The sequence below is a fragment of the Labeo rohita genome, chromosome 11 (genome assembly GCF_022985175.1).
Source record: "Labeo rohita strain BAU-BD-2019 chromosome 11, IGBB_LRoh.1.0, whole genome shotgun sequence".
NCBI classification, from domain to species: Eukaryota; Metazoa; Chordata; class Actinopteri; order Cypriniformes; family Cyprinidae; genus Labeo; species Labeo rohita.
In genome coordinates this window covers 27979213-27985028 of record NC_066879.1, presented here as the reverse complement: position 1 = coordinate 27985028, position 5816 = coordinate 27979213, and positions in this window count along the sequence as shown.

The following is a 5816-nucleotide window of genomic DNA, read 5'->3' as shown; positions in this document are numbered from 1 at the left end:
CAGAACTCTCTCACACAATATAAGGTCAAACATGTCGTCGTAGGCAGCCTTTCATTTTCTTTTGGAACTGTCAATGCTTTAATAGTTCCCTGACTGACATTAACAGAAAAAAGAGGGCCTTATTGCTCAAATCTATGATAACTCGAGAAGAATATGTGAAAGTGGAGCACTGTTCAGATGAGTGATTGGTGGGAGAAAGTCAAACGTTTTTATACTGACCCAGGCCCTCTGTCCAAATGTGTGAAACTAGTCTCAAATCACAATGAAAAGACAAGCTTTCTTACTGGCTTGTATTTAGCTACCATACATAGAGATATATGATATACTCATTGATTTTACTCTGATTTAAATAATTTCTCAAAGGCACGATGTTATGATGTGTAGAATTTCTCTGCAGAGAAACTATCTGAGACTTTGTTCTTGTTTTCCGAGAGAAGTCTGCAGGCTATAGAGAGAGCATTTGAAAGACGTGCTCTATGTTTTAATGTATTTACAGCCCTCATGATACCAGGTTTCAATAACCTTGCTGTAATGTCAGCTTAGATTGTTTGCTTCAAAGCTGCGACCTGCTGAGCAGAGGTAAACACAATAAACAGGCTTCTGTGCGTTATTCTAAGCACCCAGCAAGACCTGATTCAGATTGGAAAACGTGGCTTAATAAAACTTTCATATGATTTGGCAGCTCCAGCTGCGTAGCATGCTAAGTTGTATATCTCGGGTAAGTTCGTTTCAGTGGGATCTATTGGTACATTAGATGGGTTCATTCAGAATTGCAATGAGAATGCTTTTTTAATTTCTTGTTAAATTTTTTAATTTTATTTAAATTTGAATTGAGGCTGCAAGCAGAATGCAGAATTGCAATTAGAATTTGAATGCTTCAGAAGGAACCCCAGGTATTAAGACATGTATGGGTTAATATCACATAAGTGATGTTTCTTATTGAAATATGTAGTAGAAAACCCATGAAAGGTTTACATTATTTAAAAAATCCACATTGTTTTATACATATTTTGAACTGTGGGGGATGCCATTATTTCGATGACGTCAAATGGTTGCATTCGGTCAGCAACTGCCGCTACCTGTTACTATTTTTACAGCAACTCGAAATACACAACTCAGAAAATAAAATACTGATACGATGACCACAGCTACTGAAAGACCTTATAGGTGGTGATGGATATAAGCGTAGGCTTAGACCAAATCCTCGAGTGAATTTTGCGCCTTCATGGAGTAGACACTTGCGAGACACGGACCCCCGTTCTCCATCTGTGCCGAGGGGGATCTCACCAGTGGCACTCTGGACCCAGCGGCCAGCCCATCATCTCCCCACTGCGTGGAGCATATGCCTGAGCCCACTGCTGATGGAGAGCCAAAGCCCGCTGCGACTGATGAGCCATCGCTGCACAGAGCGACAGAGCCACGGATCGCTGCAGAGCTGGAGCTGCTAGTGACGTCAGTCCAGGTGTGTGAGCCGGCAACAACGCCCACTACGAGGGAGAAAGCCGTGGACAGTGATGTTGTCTCCATTGGCGTCATGGCTGGAGGATCCCTCGTCTCTGTCTCCAGCCTCCAAGTCCAGTACTCTGCCTCGGCCCGTCGACCCAGCGGCTCTACCATGGCTCCCAGCTCCCTCCTCTCGTCCGTGGTCCGACAGTCCACTGGCTCCATCAGGCTGCCTCGTCCCTCTGGCTCCGCCTTGGGCTGTTGTCATCTATCCTACGCCTCGGGACGTCCACTCCCGACTTCACCTTGTCCCTCTGGCTCCACCTCGGCCCTCCGGATCGTCCTCGTCACCCTTGCTCATCGGCTCTCTATCTCCGCCTCGGGCTTCTCTGCCACCTGCTCGGCAATATGTCAGGGATATGGACCTGTCTTGTTGTATTTCCACCCCTGTTTCTGTTCCTGTTTGCCTGTGTATGGTCACGTTCCTGTCCTTGTTTAGTCTAATTTGTTATTCTGTGCACCTGTGTTCCCCTGATTACCCCATGCATTTACAGTAAGTCTCTGTCTATTCATTTGTCATCTGTCGGGTCTACTTGTGATGTACGTGTTTGTTCCTGCTCCTGTTGTGGATTATCCCCTGTATTTCTTCATTAAAGACTGTTTAATGTTTTTCCGTGTCTCCAGCGTGCTTCCTACGACAGCGCACTGTGACACCTTAATGGCTGCGGCGTCATGACAAGCGTCGGCATATTTACATCTTGCCAGAATGGTATCTAGCGTTTCTTGTTTCTGCCGTTTGTAAGCTCTTTCAGTAGCTGTGGTCTACTAAAATCTCCAGGCATCAGGACTAAAGTGGAGAAAACAAAGATGCGGATCTCTACAAACTAAAGCCACACAATGTGTCAGCATATCAGTATGTTATTTTCCGAGTTAAAAATAGCAACAGGTAGTGCCAGTAGCTCACAGAGTGCAATCATTTGATGTCATTGAAATAATGGTGTCCCCATAGTCCAAAATACGTATAAAACAATATAAATTTTTTAAACAACGTAAATCTTTCATGGGTTTTCTACTATATATTTTGTAAGAGACATGATTTACATTACATTAAGCCGTACAGTTCTTAATACCCGGGGTTTCCTTTTAAAACAGTACAAGTTTTTGATTTTTTATTTTTGCCAAAATAAAATTGCTCGGTTAGCTTGAAATGTTGTATGTTGCCTACACAACAAAAGATGCCCTCATAACCTCTGACCTTTGAGTGATGATCAAACTTGATTTTGGCAACACTCCACCAGAGCTCCTCTCTTGTTTCCAAAAGCTCATCTGTATCTGATACAGCTCTGTTTCAACAAACAATCTAACATAGCACAACAGTAAACACACTTCTGGAGAGCACTGAATCGGTGCTTTGTGGCTTAAATGAAAATGAAGAGTAGCAAACAAAGGCCAGAGTTGTCATGAGACATAACGTGTTTGTGAGATCTACCAATCTGTGACTGGATTTGATGCTCTGCCAATGCTAATACAGAGGCGTTTAGCTTCTGCCGGGAAACAATGATGCTAAGCTAATAGAAGCTTCATCTAAACCAGACGACGCTCTTTTTGATGTACACTACTTCAGGCCAGTTGCTCTTGAGTGTAATCAAACATGTTAACTAGGACTCGCAATGTTTAGACTGCAGAAACCAAAACTAGAAAACTTAACAAAAGCGTCTGGCAAAAGAAATGACTAGCGAAAAAAGGAAGACGAAAGAGAAAAGCAGCCTAGACGGTTCAATTAATTCTATTCATCATTTCTCTCTGTCCAAAAAAATCACAGAGGAGCAAATCCATTTGTCTTTACCACACAGAAACACGAAATTGGTCCCAGTGACCTATTTTTTGAGGTTTTCCTCATTCTCCTTGGTACGAAGCCTTTGACTTCCACAATGTGGCTCTATTGTCTTTATGCAATGGACCTTTTTCACTGCTCACCAGGTGAATGAAAACCAATCGGCGGGTCCGGCGTTCCCTCGCAGAAGTCATCGGGAAAAAAATATTACCTCATTCCGAGCAGCGAAGAATCCTCTTTTATGGAGACATAATGACTTAAAGTTTAATCTCTTCCGTGTTCACCTTTATGAAAAGAGCACAATGATCCATTTGAAGTAAGTTAAATTACACATTTAAATGGAGACGTGTAATATACTTAGTTAAAGTGGGTTTGACCACTGCACCAGTTAATCAGGGCCGCCCCATTAAAATTGGACCCGAGCCCAGGTTCTGTGACCATATTTTAGCGGTTAGAAGGGAGTTTTCTGCTGTGTGTGTGAGATAGAGAGAGAGAGAGAGAGAGAGAAAAGGAGAGAAAGAGAGACAGAGAAAGTCCAATTTCCCTATTTGTCCACACCCTTTTCTTTGAGCTGTGTATCCTAGAGTTTTGAGTGGAAAGAACATCAAAGCCGTTCAGGACTGACACTTTCTTTTCCCTACCTTTCAGAAGTCTTAAATCCCACTAAAGCTCAAAGCCCGCTCTGTCCGGTTTCGGCGTGCTTGGAGCAGACAGGTTTCAGGTTTGACTTCAGGACAAGGGAGACAGAGCGCCTCGGGGCCTCTCTTCTTCATCCCTCCACGCAAACATCTCAAAATGGCACCTAGTCAGGCATCAGAGACCTGTGACATCCAGGGTCTGAGTGACATGCTGCTCCGAAGAGCCACATTGCTCTTTGATTCAGTAAGACGGCGTTCGTGATTCATCTCGAAATGTCTCACCTCCCCCCTTGTCTTTTGTCTTATTGGAGAAAAAATATTAATTTGATACATTCTTCTCCACACAATTAGAGGATCATTGCAGAGTCTGACACTTCTGCGCGGTAATCCGGTTTTTAATTTAGGAGGGTTTTGGTTGCGTTACATTAGACAGACTCGGGTGAAGTTAGTTAATTATTGTTACTGTTTTATAATGGAAATGAAATGTGCCATATTGTCTCTAAAAGATGAGCAGCTTTTAATAATTTAAAATCAGGTTCAGTTTATTAACTTGAGTTACTGTGTTAAATATGATGAACTTACAGTGATAATATTTTTATTACCTTTATTAATCTTGATTTGTGTTAATTTCTATTTAATTTAATTCTAGTTAATTATAAATGAACAAATAAAGTATATTTGTAAATTAACGCTGACCCTGATTATGCTTGAATAGACTCTATAGTGAAACAAACAATGAGCAAGAAACCACATGATTGACCCTCTGCTGTGGCTTTTATACATATGAAATAATTCTATAAGATGTAATTACTTTTTATGTTCTATACTTGGCTTGTTTCAAACAAAGAAATATTTGTTGCCAAATATATTGGTCTAATAAAATGTTTAATTCTGCTAACACAAATCAGCAAAGTGTCAGTACCTCATAATTATAGTTTTTTTGTGGAAATTTTGTTACCTAGCAGTTATTGAATTATAATAACTGTTCTGTAAGCTATATCAGAGGTCACTTATGCTTTGTTCAGATGAGCATTTTTTTTCCAACTCAAATATAGTCTGAAGAGGAAAAAAATCTGCTACACTTTTGTAGTTGGCCTGAATTCTGATTAAATCTGATTATTGTTGACGCATCTCAATCTGAATGATCAGATTTCAGTTTTTTGGCTTATATCAATTGAACCTGTTCAGCTTTTTGTGAAATGTGTGGTTTGAAATCAGATTTGGAAAGGCATTTCAATCTGAATAAGTCCGATTTAAGTTTCGGACAGTCTGCATTCGATGATTTCTCATTATCAAAAACAACATCCAAACACATTCATGCGTCCTTTGTAAAACTCGAGTGTTTTGCTTTTATATGTCATCTCCTCTGATATGATTTTGAACGTCAGTAAAAGCTTTAAACTGCGTCATCTATTTTTTATGATATTTTTTATGATGATTTGAGTGTCATCGAGGTGGATTATTTAAAATATTAGTACAAATTCACAAATTTTGCCTCATAGATTCCCTATTCCATAAAATATGTAGTGTAGTACTGAGTGAGTGGTTTTGGAGAAACAACATATGCTGCTGTCATCTCATGTGTTCATAACTACAAGCCGAGGCAAACTTTCTTGTTTTCCATGGTCTCCTTCCACAGTGACTTTTATGTCTCTAGGCATTACTATGGAAACTAATGTAGACATATAGATAATTTCCTGCACTGTCTGAACAAATGGATGTGATTCTTTTATCTCACACAGTGCTGCTTTCACTGCCAGCCCCATTTTGCTGCCTCTCTTCCATTGAAAACTAGTAACCGTGTACCGTGTAAAACTGACTTTTGCACCGTGCACTGAATTTGACCATATCACCTTTTAGATACAGTGTCCATGAAGGAATGAACAGGTGTGGGACCCTGG